The sequence below is a fragment of the Chiloscyllium plagiosum genome, chromosome 6, assembly GCF_004010195.1.
Source record: "Chiloscyllium plagiosum isolate BGI_BamShark_2017 chromosome 6, ASM401019v2, whole genome shotgun sequence".
Lineage (NCBI taxonomy): Eukaryota > Metazoa > Chordata > Chondrichthyes > Orectolobiformes > Hemiscylliidae > Chiloscyllium > Chiloscyllium plagiosum.
Genome location: NC_057715.1, coordinates 20,667,027 through 20,689,729, shown reverse-complemented (window position 1 = coordinate 20,689,729; position 22,703 = coordinate 20,667,027). Strand labels below are relative to the sequence as shown.

The 22,703-nt window shown below is 40.4% G+C and overlaps 2 long non-coding RNA genes across 2 annotated transcripts in view; one reads left to right on the top strand and one right to left on the bottom strand.

Annotated features, from left to right (window-relative positions):
* The window catches only part of LOC122551115, a 207,563-nt gene that overhangs the window by 94,311 nt on the left and 90,549 nt on the right, over positions 1-22,703 (bottom strand). The window lies entirely within an intron of this gene.
* The window catches only part of LOC122551116, a 109,771-nt gene continuing 90,595 nt past the window's right edge, over positions 3,528-22,703 (top strand). The window contains exon 1 of the long non-coding RNA XR_006312004.1: positions 3,528-3,599. This is a non-coding gene — a long non-coding RNA (uncharacterized LOC122551116). The remainder of the gene's footprint in view (positions 3,600-22,703) is intronic.

Here is a 22,703-nt window from a genome sequence, read left to right as displayed (position 1 = left end):
CCGAAACGTCGATTCTCCTGTTCCCTGGATGCTGCCTGACCTGCTGCGCTTTTCCAGCAACACATTTTCAGCTCTGATCTCCAGCATCTGCAGACTTCACTTTCTCCTTAATATCCTTATCCAGCAAAAACCTCAGTTTTAACATTTTCATTTGACACATCGAGCATCGACACCTTTATAGAGGAGTGAAATAACTCCACAAGAGGCCGATATCCCATCACCAAGTCACTCCTTATTTATAGGTGCAGAGTACATGGAATCTGACCAGCCAGCTCAGTGCCCATGTACTGTTCATGTGTAAAGAAAGGGTGGTTTGGTGATGGCCCCTGTGGAGTCACTTCTTGGGCAGCACGGTGGCACAGTGGTTAGCACTGCTGCCTCACAGCGCCAGAGGCCCGGGTTCAATTCCAGCCTCAAGCAACTGTCTGTGTGGAGTTTGTACATTCTCCCCGTGTCTGCGTGGGTTTCCTCCCACAGTCCAAAAATATGCAGGTTAGGTGAATTGGACATGCCTGTAGTGTTAGGTGAAGGAGTAAATATAGGGGAATGGGTCTGGGTGGATTGCTCTTCAGAGGGTTGGTGTGGACTTGTTGGGCCAAAGGGCCTGTTTCCACACTGTAAGTGATGGAAAGTGAGCAATATCTAAAGAAGTTATTGCATGAAACTGTGTCTCTCACATTAATCCTGAACAGCCTAGTTTTAATTTTGAAGTTAAGCTCCCTTGTTCTGTAATTTACCACTAGAAGAGCTAATTTCTCTTGAACATGTCAAAATTATTTAATCAAGATAACTACCTCAATTAAATCATTGTTTCACCTTGTCACAGAGGCCTTTTTTGTTTCTAAAAGCTGTTCCTTGGCTCAAAGAAACTCTGTTCTTGATTTTTTTTCAGCAGGGTAATAAACTGAACTAGGCTCCGATCAGTCTGGTTTGGGACAGAAATGAAAAGGATTTTGTGAGGCCTTTTCTTTATATGTAAACAGATGGCCAAAGTGATGGTGTGTTCAAAGTAACCTGTATAAAGAAAGGGGAGTGGTCAGCTGTCCACCTGAGCGGTGCAGTTTAGTTCAGTCTGGAACTGGTTGGAAGTTTAACAGGGATCTGTGTGGAAAGTCTCTCTCTCTCTTTCTGCCCTTCAACTTCATCCTGTAAGCATGTGTTCCATTTATACTGGTTTTTAAAGAGAGTTTGCTTATTAGGACTGTTTTGTATATTCAGAACAACATAATTAAGTCTACTTGGATAGGCTGAATTCTGAAGGGGTTCTTTTTCTGTTCTTTATGTTTCATTGTGTTATTTTGTGAATACATTTTTGTCTGTTTTAAAATCTGGTCGTCAATCTAGCTAACTTATTCCAGGTCATTTTCACCGTACACCTACGGAAACAAATTGCAAAGTTATGGTCTGAGCTGCCCGCTTAAGTTTGTTTTTGAGTGGTCTGGCTTAGTCCATAACAATCTGCTCTGTCTAATTTTTTCTCCTTTCAGTTTAAAAGCCTTTTGTTTTAGGGGAAGGTGGTTGAGGGAGGGGGCAGCTGCCATATTCCTGGAGAACAATCCCAAAAGTGAGTACACAGACATTTGGGAAAGGCCAGCAACAATTTAAGCTTGATCTCTAAAGGGTGGCACGGTGGCTCAGTGTTTAGCACTGCTGCCTCACAACACCAGGGTCCCAGGTTTAATTCCAGCTTCGGGCGTCTGCCTGTGTGGAGTTTGCACATTCTCCCTGTGCCTGCCTGGGTTTCCTCCGGGTGCTCCAGTTTCCTCCTACAGTCCAAAGATGTGCAGGTCAGGTGAATTAGCTATTCAAAATTGCCCATAGTGTTAGGTGCATTAGTCAGAGGTAAATGGGTCTGGGTGGGTTACTCTTTGGAGGGTCGGTGTGGACTGGTTGGGCCAAAGAACCTGCTTCCACACTGTAGGTAATCTAATCTAAACTGCCAAGGGACATTGATATTTTTCAATCAGTCTAATATCAGAGTTAAACTAGAGACATTGATGTAAGATACTCATTCATAAATCTGAAAGGGAATTCAGAAGAAACCTCTTTATCCAGAAGATAGTTACAATATGGATCTCAAGGCCAGAAAATAAATACCACAGATGCTTTAAAGAGGAAGCTAGATAAACATATGAAAGAGAAAGAACAAAATATTCCTGTTTATTGTCAATAGTCCAATTTATGTGATTCTTCACTAAGTGCTTATATATAGTTCTTACTGAGGAAAAAGTGAGGACTGCAGATGCAGGAGTACCAGAGTTGAAAAATGTGGTGCTGGAAAAACACAGCAGACCAGGCAGCATCCGAGGAGCAGGAGAATCGACGTTTTGGGCATAAGCCCTGAAAGAAGCCCTGATTCCTGAAACGTCGATTCTCCTGCTCCTCGGATGCTGCCTGGCCTGCTGTGTTTTTCCAGCACCACATTTTTCAACTCTGGTACTCTGGACAGGGTAGACAGGAGGAAACGTTTCCCCTTGATGGAGGGAGCAATGACCAGGGAACATCGCTTTAAGGTAAGGGCCAAAAGGTTTAGAGCTGATATGAAAATAAGCTTTTAGGCGTAGAGGCTGGTGAGAAGCTGGAGCTCATTGCCTGGAAGGGTGATAAACATGGAAACTCTCATAACACTTCAGAAATATTTAGATGTGCACTTGTAATGCCAAGGCACACAAGGCTATGGCCAAGTGCTGGAAAATGGGATTAGAATAGTTAGATGCACAGTTAGGATGGGCCAATGGACCTTTTTTTGTGCTATGGACCTCTATCACTATTTGGCTGTATGATGACGATGGCGGCTGCATTGCAGATTCTTCCCTTAACATTTGACATGCCTTTAAGAAGTCAACCTTGTTTTTAAATCTTCCCATAATGTCTTCAGCATAGTAATCCCCTCTTGTGTAGAAGCATGCAAATCTTAAAAGCATTTTGGCAAAGAAGGGAGCCATCCAACACATCATCAATGTGCTACCTAAAATGAAGTGTCATTAAGCCTGGCAACACTTTTCAGCCCTTGGTCTGTAGTCCTGGAGGTTACAGCAACTCAAGATTATATACACATCATTTTGTAAATATGCCATTTTTGTCCCTACTGGCATTTTTAGGTCATGAGTTCACGACCCTTATCATCCTCTGGTGAAAAAAATTCTCCTCAATTCCCTCTCCCAATTACTTTAAATCTGTGCACCACCCACCAACCCCACTGCCAAATTGTTTCCATCCCCCACCCAGTTATTGATCTCACTGCTAAAGGAAATAGATCTTTCCTATTCACTTCAACTGGATTCCTCACAATTTTACATGCGATACACAATGCCTCCTCTGTTCCAAAGCATTCAGTCCCAATCAATCCAATCTTGCCCCATAATTAAAGTTTGACATTCCTGGCAAATTCCTTGTGCAGACTTTGCATCCTGCACAGTGCACTGGCAACCTTTCTGCAATGCAGTGATTAGAACAACAGCTTGTGCAAATTGTGCCTCTACTAGTAGTACTCTTATCTTTGAGTCAGAAGGTCATGAGTTCAAATCTAGTGACTGGATATTACACTTGAAGAAGTGCTGTCTTTCAGAAGGGACATTAAATTGAAGGTCCACTTTGATGTAAGTGATCCCATGACATTACTTGAAGCAGTGCAGGGAATTCCATTCTCATAGTTTCACTCAATGTTTATCACTCAACAGAAAATGTTTAAAAATAAATCAACTATCTGGTCATTGCTTAATTATTGTTTGTGGGATTTTATTGTGCATTTATTGGCTGTCACATTTTCTCGAGTGCAATACACACTTCAAAAGTACTTCATTAGCTGTATATTCACCCTGGGATATATTGAGATTGGAGAGGTTGCTATTGAAATCAAATTTGTCATTTTTTAAAAACCTCTTGCTTGGGACTTTATTGTGAGAGTCATGTGTATTTATCCAGTAGAATATGCAATGTACCCAAAGCTTTGTTTTGTGCTGTTTAAGGCATCTTTGTGGTGAATTGTACTGGGCACAGTGCTTTCATCTGGATGATGACGTAAGCTCATGTAATTTCAGATAATGGTGACAGCAGGCAAACTGTTTAAACGTCTGCATGGTTTGAGGCACTGGCTGCAAGCATTTCTGAGTGGATGCCTGTGAGATGTTGACCCCTTGACAATCATCATAGAGCAATCATTACACATGAGTGATTGAACAGTGCAGAGGGCGTGCTGTGTCTGATATCCATTAAAAGCAATCTTAAGGCCCTGAATAGTACTTAACACAGCAGAGGGTAGTAAGTGCTAATGCTGTTAATAAGGCTGAGCAAGAGGTTCATAAATGACAGCCATTTTAAGGGGAATTTAGTGTCAGTTGGTGTCCTTACTGTTCTATTGCTGCTGTCTGTTTTACTACAATAATTATGCTCAATGCTACAACAAGCCTTCTGATTTTGGAAATCAGTAAAATGTATTGTGATGACATTTCTGAAAGCAATGTATAAAGTAATGTTAGTAGGAATTAAATTTCAGAGTATTTCAGATCCAAGCATTTTTTTTTATTTTGGCAATCTCCAGTATTTATGAATGAGTAGCTGGGACAATGTGGAAAGGAAGAGGTTAATTCTAACTAAAGGAAGATACAATTGATGCTGGAAATTCAAAATAAAAATGGAAAGTGCTAGAAATTGTACTCAGCAAGCCAGCCAGTATCAGTAGAGAGGTAGAGGTTAACCACATTTCAGGCTGTTGACCTTTTATTAGAACTCGAAAAAGGTTTGAGATTTAACAGGCTTTAAATAATACAGCAACAAAGCTTGGCAGGATGTAGCAAAGAACAGTGGAGAAGATCCATAATGTTTTGTGCTTCTTTTATCTTGGATCTCTGCAGAGATTATACCAGTTTTTACATAAACAGTTTTCATTCACAATGCATTTAAATGTCATCTGTATGTTAACAACTCCACCTTCCAACCCTATCCAGAAATATCTGGTTTGTTTATTTTGAGTCCTTAGCTAATCAGATGTAATGAATTAGATCAGTTATCAGATCCATATAATCAAACACAGAACAACAGCACACTGCACAACAGATAGAAGACAGGGATAATTAAAAGACAAAATGGCAAAACAAAGGCAGTAATAGAATAAATAAGGAAATTTAAGATGAGTTCACAGGAGCTGTAAATGTCCATTTTAACCTGCCTGTAGCTCCTTCTACCAGAACATCTGCTGCCATGGCCTGTCATGCTCATTTATTAGGCAGGAAAAGGGCTGATGAAGGGCTTTTGCCCGAAACGTCGATTTTCCTGCTCCTCAGATGCTGCCTGACCTACTGTGCTTTTCCAACACCATTCTAATCTTGACTTTAATGTCTAGCACCTGCAGTACCACTTCTGCCATGCTCATTTGACAGCTGGTATTTCATGAAATGAAAGAAACAATTACGATGTGAAATGATTGAATCAAATGTTGAGTTTAAAAGACTGTGAAGTTCATAACCAAGTGATTTGTTGTCTCTCCTTGAGCTTTCGTTGAGTTTCATCAGCACAGTGTAGGAGGTCAAGGACAGTGAAGTAACAGTGGGAGTGAAATGAGAGTTGAAATGAGGTGACTGAAAGGATCAGTGTTGGACTTGTCCAGTGTACAAAAGTTTCCCATAAAGCAATCACCCAATCTGTGTTTGTCCTCCCCAGTATTGAGAAGGCTTTCTTAATCTTGGCTCAAGTGGATGCAGCCTGAAAGAGTTTAGAACCGAAGAAGAATTGACACACTGCTGAAACCTGGAGACTCCAGAGCCATCTTGGAGATTTGGCAGCCCTAATTAGCCCTTGAACTTTTGGTGTCTGCATACAATATGATGGAATAATAACAGTCTCATCAATACACTGTTAAAACACATTAATTAGTAGCAGTATTTTGTGGTGTTCTAATGCACCAGCCAAAAGAGAAGCTTTAGAGAGAAACAGTTGAATTACATGGATGAAATACACTTTATGGTTTTCCCTTCTTGGTCGCTTCAAGCTGGCCTATGTTAATTGTCAGTGATCCTACTGAGGTAGTCATTGTATAATGTCTGCACAGTGCCACAAAGAAAGTGACTTTTGTAACAGCATGAAGCTATACTTAATGCATTTACTTATTAATAGTTTTGTTTTGCTGATTTGTATGTGATGGAATGATGTCACTGTTGACTTTTTGCTATGTCTATGAAAGACCAAGTATTTAAGTTACAAAGTATTATAATGTTAGAAACGAAAATCGCTTCTCAATAATCGCTCTAGACAAATTCAGGAAAACAAAGTTTTATTAACAAGTCAAGTCTGCAGAGTCGGGCACACTTAAAAAAAAGGCGCGCTGAGGCTTACAAAGTCTCCCATTATATACAGCACAAGTCCCTCCTCTCCTTGGCTCCAACAAGCCATGAGGTTCACATTCTTAAAAACATCATTATTTTTATCACAAAGTCTGCAACAAAAGGCTCCAGAGTCTCCAAAGTTTGTTGTTTTTCTCACCCCGTAGTCTTATCAGTCAAAGGCTTTAATCTGAAACAGATGTCTCAAGTCGTTCCCCCATCCTGGAGTCTTATCAGTCAAGGACTCATCCTTCCCTGCTGTGTGAATGGCTTCATTAATCAAGAGCCTGCTTGTTTTTACTATCGCTCACAAATTGTCAGCATTCTGCACAATTTAAACTACTCTACTTTTGAGTATATAAAATGGTTGTTAGAAAAGAAACAAAAGTTTTGTCTTTTATTATAGATCAGTCTGTGGTCCAGGCACATCTTAAAGTTTAAACCAAAATTACCTCTCACATATAACATTACATAGGGACGTGAAAAGGCCATTCACCAGTTTAGGCAAAAGTGTGGGCTATAGATGCTGGAGATTAGAATCGAGAGTGTGGTGCTGGAAAAGTACAGCCGGTCGGGCAGCAGCCGGGGAGCAGGAGAATTAGCGTTTCGGGCAAAAGCCCTTCATCAGGAATGAGGCTGGGAGCCTCAGGGTGGTGAGATAAATGGGAAGGGAATGGGGCTGGGGCAAAGATAGCTGAGAGTGCGATAGGTGGATGGAGGTGGGGGTAAAGGTGAAAGGTCGGAGAAGAGGACGGAGCGGATAGGTGGGAAGGAAGATGGACAGGTAGAACATTCAACAGCTTACACCAGTTCTACCATTTAAATAGATTAGCTGATCTCTGTCTGAATGCCATCAATTCACTTGGTTCTGTAACCCTTGTTGCCCTTAATTAAAAAAAAACGATGAATCTTAGTTTTGAAATTTTCAACCAACCCAAGCCTCAACAGCTTTGGAATAGAGGGCAATAGGAGGAAGAATATGAGTGAGTTCCAGGTTTTCATTACTTCTTGTGTGAAAAAGTGCTTCCTCATGTCATTCTTTGAAAGGCCCAACCCTAATTTGAAATATGTGCCTTCCTGTTCTGAATTTTGAATCTGCCACCGACTCTCCTATCTCCACACTCCCTGCCAACAGAAGAAATGGAGAGAAGCTATTTTAGATGACGTTAGCTATTTATTGTATTTTCTCTCTACCTATATAAATTTGCCAATCTGCTTGGGCAATATACTCATGGCCCTTGGTCTGACATGCCCTGATTGTAAAGTAAAAGAAATTATACTTTTACTCTGAGCATCTGAGAAAGGAACTACGTGATAGTTGTGTTAGAGCATAGAGTAATATAGAGCTGCAAACACGGGTCCTCTTTTCCCATTATTTGTATGTAATTATTTTCATTAAAATGGCAGAGCTCATATTGTCATACCATGTCTAATGTGAACTCCCTCTGAGCTCAGACTTTTAATGAATCCGTGTAATTGTAGGTGACACATTTGAAGCAGGTATATGTATTGTTTTCAAGTACAATGAGCAAATGCAAAAGACATCCCAAAATGTTAAAAGCACCATTCTTTTTGGAATTGAGACCCAAAAGTTATCGTGCAAAACTTCTGCTGTAACCCACACTCGACCATGTGAAAGCATGAGTGTGAAGGAACCCCCTTGCTTTATCTCTCGACAATAAAATCCTGGCTGAAAGGAACTGAAAAAGGGGAGAAAATAGCTTTCAAAAGATGATGAACAAAAGATAAATTAGAATTAGTTGCAAACAGGGGATTGAACAGTTAACTGCAGTAGAGTTTGTCTGCTAATGTACAGCTGGGACTCATCGGATGCTAAAAGTGTCATTTGGTACTGCAGTCTGGTCCCATGAAGATGCCATATAGTGTTATCATTATTGCACACACTGCATGTGAGTCAAATTAGAAGGTGTCACAGTAATAGTGCGTAGGGGTGACAAGACAAGGTAAAGCAGAAGTCATTCTCACCCAGTATGTTGTGAACAAGATGCATTCACAATTAGTTCAGCCTAATAATGAAACACCACATCATGTTTTGATATATACACTCTTCCACCTTGTGGCTTAACAGAGAAAATTGTTATCATGGATATCATGAATTTTAGACAATAAAATAAGACATCATTAAAGCAAAACACCAATGTAAGCTGATAACAAATGATTATTTCTTATCACCTGAAAGACAATAAAATATTATGTTAAATACAATATAACTTGCAACACATTTACTTTTATACTCCATTCCCTCTTCTTCTAAACTAAAGTACGACAAGTGCTCACTGAAAGAACAATGCATGACTATTGTATCAGTTTCTGATCATTATTATCGTTTTAACATTGAGGGTTTTCCTCAGTTCATTAAGAGGCAATTCCAAGCATGTTATCTTGAAAAGTAGTACTGCATGCTGAGAATAACAAAGTAAACTTCATAGAAGATTATAATAACAATGAAATAGAAAACTTGCATTTACAAACTGACTTTTATTACTCAGATATTCCAAAATTCTTCTAGCCAATGAAGTGAAGTCACTATTATGAGTTAGGGAAACGTGGCAGCTAACTAGTACACAGCCAGCTCCCACAAGCAGAAATGAGGTACATGTCCAGACAAATGCTTCCAGTGGGATTTTTTGAGGGCTGCATGTCAGCTGGGGACCAGCAGGGCTCCAAATCTCTTTGAAATTAAACTACATTCCCTTAAACCTGCAGCCTCTCAACCGAGGCTGTGCAAGACTTTAGATGTTTTTGCACCTGGTGGTTTTGAGCAGTAAAATGTTCGGGCCATTTCCAGAGTGGGTGGGATCAAGGATTGTTTGCAGTGTGGGAATAGATCGACAGATAGGTGGCAAAAAAAAACAAATGAGGTTTGGCACCATTCAGCGTCTAACTGAGTTGTTGCATGGCTAAAAACATAATGCCCGTCACATTCTAAGCATGTCCAGTTTTTAGACAACTGCTTTTGAAAGAGCATACTTGTCGTACCATAAGATCTTTTACATTCACGAGCGTTCAGACAAGGTGTCAGTTAATGCCCCGTCCAGAACGCAGCATCTTTAACACAGTATTTGCTCAGTTTTGCACTCAGTGCTTGTAATGCAACCAGTGGAAGTGTTTTAACTGCAGGGGGCAAAAGTATCCATAATACAGTGAAAACCGAACATTCGATGATGAGAACTGGATCTTGTAATCGAGAGCAATAAACAGGATGCATTCTTGAGTTCCTTTGAGGATCATCTTTGTTAATCACCATCCCACCTACAAGTCGAGTAAATTCATAGTGTGCAGTCACTCTGAAAGATTTATTTCAAGCGAATGTAGACTTTCAATTCAAATCTGATAGCCTTTGTTCTTCCACCAGCTCCTGGAACGGCTGAACCATTTTTTCAATTAACTCAGTAAGATAATTGCTACAATAGAACTCTGTCGAGATATTGTAATTCCTTTTGTATTTCAGATACGGATTAAATTACAGCAAGTTTAATTAGATTGATGTAAGATCAGCAGCAGTCTGTACAAATTTAAGGAGATTAAGGTATTTGGTAATCTCAATATATACAAATGGAATCAATGCTAAACTGTTCATTCTTTCAGTAAAATATATATGGATTCTGTATGTGTCTTAAATTGTTATCTAACATCATGTCTCATTACTTTGCCATCTACTACAGTAGTTGAACATCAAAATGTTTTTAACCTAAAGGGTCATTGAGCAGTAAAATTACAACAATTTATACATTTTATTCTAATGAAAACAGAATTGTCCCTGACAATGAGCAGATGCTCTGTTTTAACCCAGTCGAGTTGGTCCGTATTTCTGTGTGTGTGTGTGTTTTTGCAATTCCCATCATGATGCCAGCATAAAGAACATTGCAACATTCTCTGAAGATGAATGTGTGACATTTACACAGCCAGAAGGGGGAAAGAGAAAGAGTATGTTTTCAATATCAGGTATTAAAACAACACAGTGGACAGTGTGCTTTAGCCTAGTTATCTTTCTTGAAACACAGCACTGATTTTTTTTTTTGTGGTGTAATCAAGTTGCCGCACGGGAACTAAGCCTTTCCTGTGCCATTTTTATTCATCAGAGGCTCTGAGAAATTTCAAGACTTAAAGATCTCCAATTTTCATGTGGAAATTAATAGCAGCAGAGTATCCTATTGGTAGCAAAGGCTATCTGCTGCTGATCAAAGAAAGAAATTGATAAATACGTTATTGAGAAATCCATAACCAAGAAAAATCTTTACACAAAGTAATGATAATTCATGATAAGGCATGGAAGACTGATTATTTTCTTCTCCACTGAAAAATTTCCACTCTAAGGAAAGTAAGTTTAACTCTTTCATTACAGGCTAACATTTAGATATTGTTTACTTCAAGTTGAATACATCCAGGTCAAATTCACCCCATATGGTCTCTGCCTTCCTCATCCCATGGCTGTAGATGAGACAAAAGCAAATCAATTTATTCAGTAATGAATGAGTTAATTATTTACTTGTTATAGAAGGGCTTTCTGTAGGAATGGCAGAGGGAATCATATAAGGAACAACAACTTTAGAAAGTCATAGAGTCACAGAATCATAGAGATGTACAGCATGGTACCAGACCCTTCGGTCCAACTCGACCATGCCGACCAGATATCTCAACCCAATCTAGTCCCTCCTGCCAGCACTAGGCCCATATCCCTTCAAACCCTTCCTATTCATATACCCATCCAGATGCCTTTTAAATGTTGCAATTGTACTAGCCTCCACCACTTCCTCTGGCAGCTCATTCCATACACGTAGCATCCTGTATTAAAACTTTGCCGCTTAGGTCTCTTTTATATCTTTCTCCTCTCACCCTAAACCTATGTCCTCTAGTTCTGGACTCCCCCACCCCGGGGAAAAAACTTTGTCTATTTATCCTATCCATGCCTCTCATGGTTTTGTAAACATCTATAAGATCACCCCTCAGCCTTGACGCTCCAGGGAAAACAGCCCCAGCTGATTCAACCTCTCTCTTTAGCTCATTGACATCCTTGTAAATCTTTTCTGAACCCTTCCAAGTTTCACAACATCCTTCCAACGAGAAGGAGACCAGAATTACACACAGTATTGCAACAGTGGCCTAACTAATGTCCTGGACAGCTGCAACATGACCTCCCAACTCCCGTACTCAATACTCTGACCAACAAAATGCTAAATTTAATGTTCTGAAAAAAGAATCATATTGAACTGTTTCTCTCTACACAGGTAATGCTACACCTGCTGAATTTCTGCTGTATTCTCTCTTTCGGATTTCTATCATCCACAGTATTTTGCTTTTATTTGAGAAATAAACTGTAGTTCAACTTTCTCACAATAGAATTGGATACTTGTGAATTCTTACAACCCAAAAACCTTGGTTGACACTTTATGAAGGGAGGACTGCAGTGTCAGAGATGCTGCTGTTCAGATGACATTTAAACCTACTCTCTCTGGTGGATGTAAAAATCCTCCAGCACTATTTCAGAGAGGAACAGAAGAGTCGTCCCTGATGTAGATATCCTCCCAATTTCTGTCCCACTCTCAAAGTGAAGTGTTTCATCATAAAAACATCACAAACATCTGGTCAACTTTGTATTCCTGTTTGTAAGCTGCATGTGAATTGGCTGCTGAATTTCCTACATTACAATGATTATTGCATTTCAAAAGTTCTTCATTTGTTTCCAAGATCTTTGAAGTTTTGATGCCAAGCACATAAAAGGTGGTACATGAATGGAAGTCCTCTAAAAAAAATGTATCTGACAGAATGGCCTCTTTTAACTTCCCTCTAAATCATGCTTCCTAACTGAACTTGTCAACCTGTACAATCTGCCAGAAGTTTGCAATTAGTGAAGGGTTTGTAAATGTATGCTGATCTGATTTAGTGTAATAGCTGTATGTCTTGATACTCTATTTGTATTCTGAGTAACCTTTGTAACCTTCCTAATGTTATGACCAATCCCTGGTGAGAATTTCTAATCTATTGTGATTTTCGGTGGAATACCCTTAAATGGTTCTGTTCCTGTGCGGGGAGGGTAGACAGATTACACATTTTCAATTAATTCTATCCCTCAGTTGTTTGCAGAAAGATTAATTTAGAAAGGATCCCTTCCCTCATGAAAAACTGTTCCCAGGCCAAGTTTATTTATGCTTTAAAAAGAGGCCAACTTAATCAGGCTTTGTTGAGTTTTTAAAAAATGTCTGAGTTCATTAGCTACTTAAATATGAGGAAAGTCAAAATATGACACATGTAAATATAGATCTGAAATGAAAACTGAATCCAAAATAATGGTAAAAAAAAACAGTTTTTGGCTTATCTATGATAAATAAATTATGAATTGTTGTGGTAGTTAAGACGGCTAACTCCAATAGCACTGACTGTGATATTTGAGTAGTTGATTGGAGGTTATTGCCCCTGCAGTTACCTGAAAAGTGTTTGTGCAGTTTCCATCAACCATGGCTTTACCTGCTTGACTTGCTTTCAACAAGCAGAGAGTGAGAGACTTTATCTCTGTTTTTCCTACACATGCAGGGGTGCCGAGTAGAAGTCCTCAGCTGTCTCTCTTCATCGTTCACATTAGCACAGTGGAAGGCAAACCCCAAGCTAACACATTAGCATACCATTACTCTAGTGCGCACACACACGCACAGTTACACTTGGTTTTTAAATACCTTTCTACCTATTGCTGGAAGGGTAAGCCACAAAAGTATCTTCTTGCTCGGAATAATTCTTTCACCTCACATCAAGCTTAACCTTTCTTTCTTTTGATTTGGAGATGCCAGTGTTGGACTGGGGTGTACAAAGTTAAAAATCACACAACACCATGTTATAGTCCAACAGGTTTAATTGGAAGCACTAGCTTTTGGAGCGCCGCTCCTTCATCAGGTGATATCAATTAAACCTGTTGGACTATAACCTGGTGATTTTTAACTTTCTTCCTTTTGACTAAGTGGCAATCATGTCAACTTTTTTGGATGGTTTTTCTCTACAAGGCCAAGCAAGGTTTCTCGCCATATCTGACCAAACATGCTGCATTAATTATATACCCTGCCACTGTGACATAGATCTCAGCGGATTCTCTTCCCATCTTACCATGTGCTGCTCCCAGAACAACTTGCCACTCAGCCATAAGATCAGCTTACCTGGTCCCTTTGCCATGTTTAACAGGACACTGCATTAGGTCAAGTGTTAATAATTCTGCATTGCTCTATAACAATGCTATGCTACCCACAGCACATAGCCAGCATTCCCTCCCACAAACGATGTCACTCTGTCACCCTGGTTAATTTAACAGGCCACAGACTTTCCCTGTCCTTAGCTATATTCTGTCTAAACACCGTCTCTCGAGCCATAGAGTCATACAGCATGAAAGCAGACCCGTTGGACCAATCAGTCCATGCCAAACATAATCCCAAACTAAACAAGTCCTACCTGCTTGCTCCTGGCCCTTATGCCGACAAACCTTTCCTATTCATGTAGTAATGTAATGTGTCTTTGAAACGTTGTAATCGTGCATGCATCCATCATTTCCTCAGGAAGTTCATTCCTCAGGAGAACCACCCTCTGTGCAAAATATTTGTCCCGCATGTATTTTTAAAATCTCTGTCCTCTCACCTTAAAAATATGCCCCCAATTTTGAAATCCCCCATTCTAGGGAAACGACACCCGCCATTAAATCTATCCATACCCCTCTTGATTTTAAAAGCTTGTGTAAAGTCACCTCTCAATCTCCTATGCTCCAATGAGAAAATTCCCAACCTTTCCAGCCTTTCTTTATAACTCAAATCTTCCATATTCTGCAACATCCTGGTAAGTCTCTTCTGAACCCTCTCTAGCTTAATAATATCCTTTCAACAAAAGGGAGTCCAGAACGGGTCTTGGTACTCCAGAAGAGGCCTCACCGATGGCCTGTACAACCTCAACGTGACTTCCCAACTCCCAGATCACCATTATTCTATGTTCATTCCCTGCTGCTTGTCATTGTCCATTGGAGGATCAGCTCATGCAAATAAACACTCAATGAAAAAAATGAACATTTCTCGCATGAAGAAAAATCAAGCACAAACAAAATCAGTAGAGGCTGCAATTCTCCCACTATGTGGCAAATCAAATGACCAATGACTATTTCATATTCCATGATGTGTGCTGCACTCCACTCTCATCTACTGCAACTGGGTTTCAATCCAGTCCCATCTGGCCTGTAGCAGCCAACAATGTCACACACAAATAGAGCTTCCTCCTCCCCAGCCTCCTCATTGTGCTCCTCAGAAGAGTGCTCCTGTTCCCCCTAGTTTCTCAGTATACAGTACTTTGCCTAGATTCCTGCTCCAACTGTGCAGAGCACAGCACTCTAGAATGATGTGGCATGCTGTGTCCGGAGGATACTAAAGCCCCACCTCTGCTCCCTCAGACTGGTCAACGTAATGAAACCACAACTTTAGGAGGCCAGTTATTTTCTCCACCATAGCCTTGGTTACACCACGTGCACCAACCTTGTGAAGGTGCCGGCTGAGTGACCAATGACATCAAATGGAAGAACCTACTGATGTCCTTCCCATCCCAGACCCACAACAACTATTAAATTTTTCATTGCATTCAGTACAGCAGTACAGTAGTCATACTTGCATGATATAAAATGAAGTGATATTCCCTTTCTCTTGCAGGAAGATTCTCAAGTAATAGGATACTTCTGGCAAGCATCCGTCTGTTTTTAAGTCATTGCCATTCACTTCCACATAACTGAGATGCCAATGTTAGATTGGCAAGCAGCAATGGCATGATGCTTAGACCAACATTTGAAGCTGTAATATGTTCAGTCCTCTTGCATTGCAACTGGACAAATAAATGTTTGCAGATGATATGCAGCTGGAGTTTGCAAAAGCATCCTTCATGGATTTGCCTCTTTCATGTTCTGCTGTCCAGTGCATGCACCCAGCACTTCTGCCCATCAACAACTGATACTGACTCCATCCATCTTCTGGGCATTGTCTTAGCCATTTTGCATTTGCACAAAGTATCAGGAGAAGAGCGGGTAATGGGAGGAAACACAACTCATGGTAGACATCATCATCAGGCTTTTGCTTGGTTGCCAGATACCCCTGAGATCCTCCATGTACTTGTTTACCTCACAGTACACCAAAAGCCCCTTTCCACCCCTTCCCTCTCATGTGGAGATTTATCACATTGAACGTTGTCTCCAAGATTGTCATTCCTGCTCCCTGAGCACCAAGATTATATCTTAATGATTCCTCCTGGTCTCAAATTCCCCCAGAGTGGAGCACACAGTGATGGTCATTATAAATAATTGCCCCTCCTGAAGGTTGCAATGTCCCCCAATGTGTTCCACCTACCCCCTATAAACCCTAAGATTACCTCTGTCATCATCTTTGTCCCCATTGCAACACAAAACTCTGCTTCCCATAATCCCCAGCCTTGACTTCCACTTCACTTTGAACAATGAGTCCTCCTGCTCCCCTTACTACTCATCCTCTCAGCCTCCTCAATGATTAATGGGTAGACTCTCTGGCCATATTCACTTCAGACCTTTGGCTGACTATGACAAGAAGCCTCTAGAAATGACTGACCAGATCTCTGACCGCTGTCGTTGCAGCTCCCTGATAATTTGTGATTTGCCTAACTGCTTGTAATGGTCTGACAGGACTGACCATTATCATCTCACTGGACTGTAGTCTGACAGAGCCCCTGATACTGCCCGGTCTGAGTGAACGGCTGACTGTGGACAAGCCCCTGGACTGTGTGTTGACTTTTCCTGTGACTGACAGTGGCACTCCTTTGACTAGATTGAAAAGGTCCCCACCCAAATTTCAAAATGGTCATTTGGAATTAATCTGCAGTGTATTAAATCTGCCTCACTGCCCTCAATGTCTGGAGAAGTCCCCTACCAACCTCTTCATGAGCTTTTATAAAAGAGCATGTCAATATGAGGAGAAAGTCAACAATGCATAAAAGTTTCAGTGAATCCCTTCTGATGTTGAGAGAGGCTTTGCCAGGCATCTCACCACATACTTCACCATGGGCAACACTGTTCAGGCCCCTATAGGATTCTAGTCTGCAGTCTTGGACAGATCGTATAGGTTGTGATTTTCATTGGAGGGAGTGTTATTAACCCCTCACCTTGTAGCTGCAGTAGTTCACTTTTCACTGTTTTTGATAGCATCTCTTCCTTTGAAGTGTTGCTGTCTGAATTCCCCATGATACTCCTCAGGTGTGACATTCCACAATTGCTCTCAGGGTTCAGTGTAATCCACAGTGTTTTCTACAAGCCAGCCTTTGAATTTACATTATTTGCCATCTTTTGGTTCACGTACCCTTTTCTAAAAAAAACCACACATGATGCATTTAAAATTTCAGTAAGCAATTCAGAGTTACAACCCATTGTCATAACGCTAGCCAACAATAAATCCTTTGTAAAGGAACAGCTTTTAGTGAAATAGACTTAATTTTTACTTTCTGGAAAATTTAAACTAGGAAGACATGAGAAAGTTTGAATACATTTTGTGTGAATGAATAAATTAAAGGAGTAATTTAATGCTAGGCAAATAGATTCATGTCACTAACATTGAGCATATGTCAGAAATCATTAACTGTCATTCAAAATCCTCAATTTGTTTTGAGATCTTTGCTGTTGGCCACTTTCCTTTCAGACATGGTGAAGTGGTGTTAAAGAATATAAAGGTGAACTAACTATGAGAGGGAAACAAGCAAAAAGGAAGGTGAAAGAAAGCAATGGAAAATTATCATTGAGTCTAATTAGAATCAAATGCTTGTTTCCTGGTTTACCTCCTAATACCTGCTAGCAATAGAATACATAGCATTGTTTGTGATCACACAAACGTTCAAAAGAAGCAATGGAGTTAGATTAATCTGACTCTGGACAAAAGGTTCAACTTTGTTCCACCTGAAATAACTCTTTTGTTTCCATTAATGCCTTTATCTGAACAAGAAATTTTAAATCATCTTCTGATCCTGTACTTCTGAGCCTTACTTTCTTGCTTGTGAAAAGTAATGGATTAGTGATTTCATTTTAAGGAGAATTTAAAACTACCAGAGCTGGTAAAAATGTGATTGTATCAGGAAGCCAGCTCCAACTCACTCATTTCTGTGTTTAACTGAAGCACATTAAGCCCCTTGAGTGAAACTCTTTCAGTACATGCTGGGTGCCTAGTCAATTGCAGTTCAAACATTTGCTGGTTTCCTAGGCTCCCTAAAACATGCCAAAGAAAGCCAAGCAGGAAAACAAAGGGGTAATTGTGGGGGCTGATTAAAACCCGTGGAAAAACTGCAATAAGTACTCAGTATTCACAGCTAGCTGCTTTCACATTTGTTTGTGCAAAAGTATTCACAGTACATTCGCTGAGTGTTTACTTTCCACATTTTGGAGCATGTCTTTGGCTGGACCTTGGGCAACGTGACTGTTAGCTCTGACTTCAAGTTGCTGGAGATCTGCATCAGCTGTTTAACAGTGAGACTAAGCAGCTAAGATGTGAAGGTGGCATCATTCTAGGATGCGCAAAGGCCAAAGTTCCTTGACATGCCAGAAAAGCTAAATTTCTGGAAGTTCAGGTTGTCACACCAGGTAAGGTAAATTGGAGCCTCCTAGAACTAAAAGGACTATTAACTGGGCCTGATTGCTATGAATTACAGCAGCTCTCCAGATGTCCACTTCCCTCAAATTTTCATTCTTCCGGGGCTCTGCTAAAGCTATATTGATGACCGTCCCCCCCACTCAGTCTGCAGCCCACAGGTACATCAGACAGACAACTGTTGGGTTCTTTGCCAGAGCTGGCAACAACTTGAACTCTACCTGCAATGTTCCTCAGTTACCTCCAAATTCGCCTTCTTTGCGGGAGAGCAGATTTCTTCCTCCCATTGTTGGGAATAGCAGAAGGATATCAAGTAAGGTGTGACAAATAGGAACAGGTGCCTCTTGCCAGCCTGAATCTGTCAGAAACTTTCTCCCTCTCTCAATGCAAACACTGAATTCCCCATAATTTAATTATTGGATTGAGCTTTTAAGTGTTTTTAAAAGATCGTATTCATGCAGGTCCATGACACACCCTCTGTTCTGTAATTGGAATCAAACTCAGAATAGAATGTCGATGAGATGGATGTGTTAAAATGCTATTGAAATACATTCTAGGTTTCCCAAGGGATGCTGAAAGCTTCCTTCCTAAGTTAATATCAGGGCCACTGTATTAATTACACCCAACACATCATGAAATATCTATCAAATTATATCTATTTGGTATTGTAAATGGAATAGAACTGATCTTATAAACTTTGTTCCTCTGAATTAATTTAAATAGGGAATTTTAATTTCATTATCTCAGTTAAATTATTATATCTTTTTCAGATTCCATTTCAAACATGCATAAACTCAGATACTGTTTGCCATCTCGGATTGGTACATAATATCCCACATTGCTTCATTGAATAAAAGTGGATGTGTTATTTCTGATGACTTGACCAATATCTAATATTCAATCTACAATGCCAAAAAAAAGACTCCTTGTTTATCTCATTGTTATCTATGGGATCTAACTTGGTTGCTGCATTTCAAACATTATATGAGTGACCACATTTCAAAGACAATGAGGGTGCGGTATGAGAGTGTGTTGACATGATACGTACAATGGAACTTCAGGCCTGTCAGTGTTTCCTCCAAGGGCGTGCTCTCCAGCTATTACAAAAACAAGGTTAGTTTTTGAATTAAAGTGCCAAACAGAAGAAACTAAAGAATAAACTGTTTATTTTTAGTCCAATATAAATCTAAAGCCAACATATATAATTATTGAATATAAATGATCATTTTGTCCACTATTTACTTGTCTATGACTGGACATTATCTGCCTGTTCCTTGCAGCCTCGGTTATATTTTGACACTGCTGGTCAAATACATACAATGGGTATCTGTAAGAGTGGTGTGGTTCTCAGACTTAAACATCATCTTTTGGGAAAAAAAGGTATACCATTTTGGATACTGCTGCGGGGAGGGGGGAGTGGGGGTGGCGAACTACCAGAGAAAAGCCACAGCAGCCACGTTTTTGGCACTGAACCAGACTCTGTGGCTCAGAAGGGAAGGGTGGAGAATAGAAGAGCATAGGGATAGCCAATTTAATTGTGAGAGGAACAGACAGGATATTCTGTCGTTGTGAGTGAGACTCCTGGATGGTGTGTTGCCTCCCGGGTGCCAGGGTCAGGGATGTCTCTGATCACATTCACAGGATTCTTAAGGGGGATGGAGAGCAGCCAGAAGTTGTGGTACACATCGGTACCAATGACATAGGTAGGGAAAGGGAGGAGGACCTGAAAAGTGAATATAGGGAGTTGGGTTGGAAACTAGAAGGCAGGGTGAGCAGAGTAATAATGTCAGGATGGCTGCCGGTGATATATGCTAGTGGGACTAGGAACAGAAAGCAAGTGCAGATGAACACGCGGTGTAGGAGGGGCATCAGTTATGTGGATCATTGGGATACCTTCTGGGGAAGGTGGGATTTATACAAGAAGGACAGGTTGCACCTGAACTGGAGGGGCAGCAATATCCTGGGTGGGAGGTTTGCTAAAGCTCTTCAGTAGGGTTTAAACTAGATTGGTGGGTTGGAGATGGGGTGTGGTGGGAACCTGAGCTACGGAACTGGGACTTATACAAGAAGGACAGGTTGCACCTGAACTGGAGGGGCAGCAATATCCTAGGTGGGAGGTTTGCTAAAGCTCTTCAGTAGGGTTTAAACTAGATTGGTGGGTTGGAGATGGGGTGTGGTGGGAACCTGAGCTACGGAACAGATGATGGAGTTCAGTAATGAACAGTCTGTAAGGAAAGGCATTTGACAAAGGTGTAGCCAGTGTGATGGGTTGAAGGGTGTCGATTTTAATGCAAGAAGTATCAAGAATAAGGGTGACGAACTCAGAGCACGGAAAAGTACTTGGAACTATGATATTGTGGCCATTATGGAGACTTGGATATCACCTGCTGATCGTGCTGGATAGATTTGTTCCACTGAGGCAAGGAAGGGATAGTAGGTTGAAAGAACCTTGGGTGACGAGGGATGTGGAAAATCTGGTCAAGAGGAAGAAGGAAGCTTACTTAAATTTGAGGAGGCAAGGATCAGACAGGGCTCTTGAGGGTTACAAGGTAGCCAGGAAGGAACTGAAGAATGGACTTAGGAGAGCTAGAGGGGGCATGAGAAAGGTTTGGCAGGCAGGATTAAGGAAAACCCTAAGGCATTCTACACTTATATGAGGGACAAGAGGATGGCAAGAGTGAGGGTAAGGCCAATCAGGGATAGTGGAGAAAACTTGTAACTGGAGTCAGAGAAAGTAGGGGAAGTCCTTATTGAATACTTTGCTTCAGTATTCATTACAGGTACATTAGGGACATTGAAGCGACTCTTGGATCAGCACATTGAAGATAGTACAATGAAGGGTATGTAGGTTAGTCTGATTTTAGAGTAGGATCCTAGGTTAGTAGGATTTTAGAGTGGCACAACATTGAGGATTGAAGGGTCTGTAGATGCTGCACACTTTTATGATCTATGTTCTTAAGTGCTGTGTTGCAGAGACATGTGAAGCCACAGTAACCTATCACTTGAAAAGCACACGGTAATGGAAGTAGGTATTTTTCTCTGACAACCAGTCCCCAGAAGTAACTGTCCCTTGATCTGACTTTCAGCTCAATATCATTTTGCAGAGTAATCATCTCCATATCAACTCCACTGCTTTGTCAAGCAAACACCTGATAGAGTTTAATAGCGACTGCTCATGGCTATTTGAAGGAATGGATTTGAGACAAATGTGACAATTTCTTCCATCACATCTAATTCCTGAATTTTCTTCTTGAATTTTTCTGCTAACGTCCTCAGGTGTGCAGACATTTTCTGGAATGAACCATTTTCTTTGTATTTTGTTTTTTTTCTCTCAGGCTCGGGAAGTGTTACCTTGTTTTATGTTTTAATTGGGAAGACCAGGGATCCAGAGTTAATTTGATTACATTGATAGCATTGATCATGTGTTTCTTTTCTTGCAGTTCACAGTTTAGCTCATTCAATTTTGACGTTATGACTGTTAGGAACTTGAAGTTGAGTACTCATGCTTGGTCTGGCAGCTCACGGCTCACTTCCTTCCTTGATCTAAGAAAAATTATGATTTCAGACATCACTGTGAAATCTTTGCAGGACCCTCCCTCAACTTAGCTACTTTACGTCAACATAGAGGATTAGTTCACTGTAGACACCATCGAGTTTATCAAGTAAGATCACAGACAAGTGCTGTTGCTGGAATTGAGTTTATAATCTTAACAACAACTTTGATTATCTGAGAAAATTTGATAACTTTTCTCACTAATGTGTGCTTGTCAACTATACTATGGTAACTGAGAAAAGAGGAGAAATCAGGATCTTTGCAAGAAAGCCCACAGTGGCACCAAGCATGGCTGGTGCACTATCAATTGTGATGGAAACCAGTTTCTGCATTAGAATATTTTTCTCAAATATGTACCTTTTAACTATGTTGGAGGTATCCTCACCCCATGTTCTCTCTATAAGGAGAAAAGAGGTGAGGAGATCCTCTCTATTGATAATAATCTTAAAAAACATATGCACAAAAACAATTGGCTGGGTTGTGTTGGTCATGTTAATGGATTCATTGAACCACAATGAAGAGCATTCACAGTCCTTCAGGTCTTGCTGTCGTCACTGAAAGATGTCTTCAGACAAAGATTCCACTTATCTTGCTACTGTGGAAGCACAATGTTTGGCTGCTTTGGATTATTATTGTTATTTCTTCTTTGTCTTTATATTCTCAATAAGTTGGGAAATAAAGGGTTATGGGGAAGACACAGGGAAGTCATATGAGGAATGTTGGATAGGCCATGATCCTATTGCATGGTGGAGCAGGCTCAAAGGGCTGCACAGCCTGCAGTTCCTTATTTCTTATGGTCTAATGGTTTTGAAAGTCCCTTAATAAGCAGCAACACCCAGTTCTCCTTAAATGACTTTGCTGTGTTGAGTTTTGCCAAATGACAGCAAATGCAAAAAACTTCTTCAGTGCAGCTTTTACGTTTTGCTGTTGGTTTAGACAAAAAAAGATTGCTGAGCTTTCCAAACAGCCTTTAACTTGTCGAGTTTCTTTATCCAAAGAAAGCTGTTCACAGGAAAGCTGAGCATCGTTGCAAGCTTTAGTTCCAAATTCCCTTTTTTTGCTTATGTGTATACTTTTGTGACATATAAAGTAAGCGTTTGTACCTTTTACAATTGTGGACAGAAATTCATTTTCCCACTCTGCATGAAATTTCTACATTTTTTAAATGGTCCAATTGGTCACTCATCATTATTGCCAACCAGTGATGTA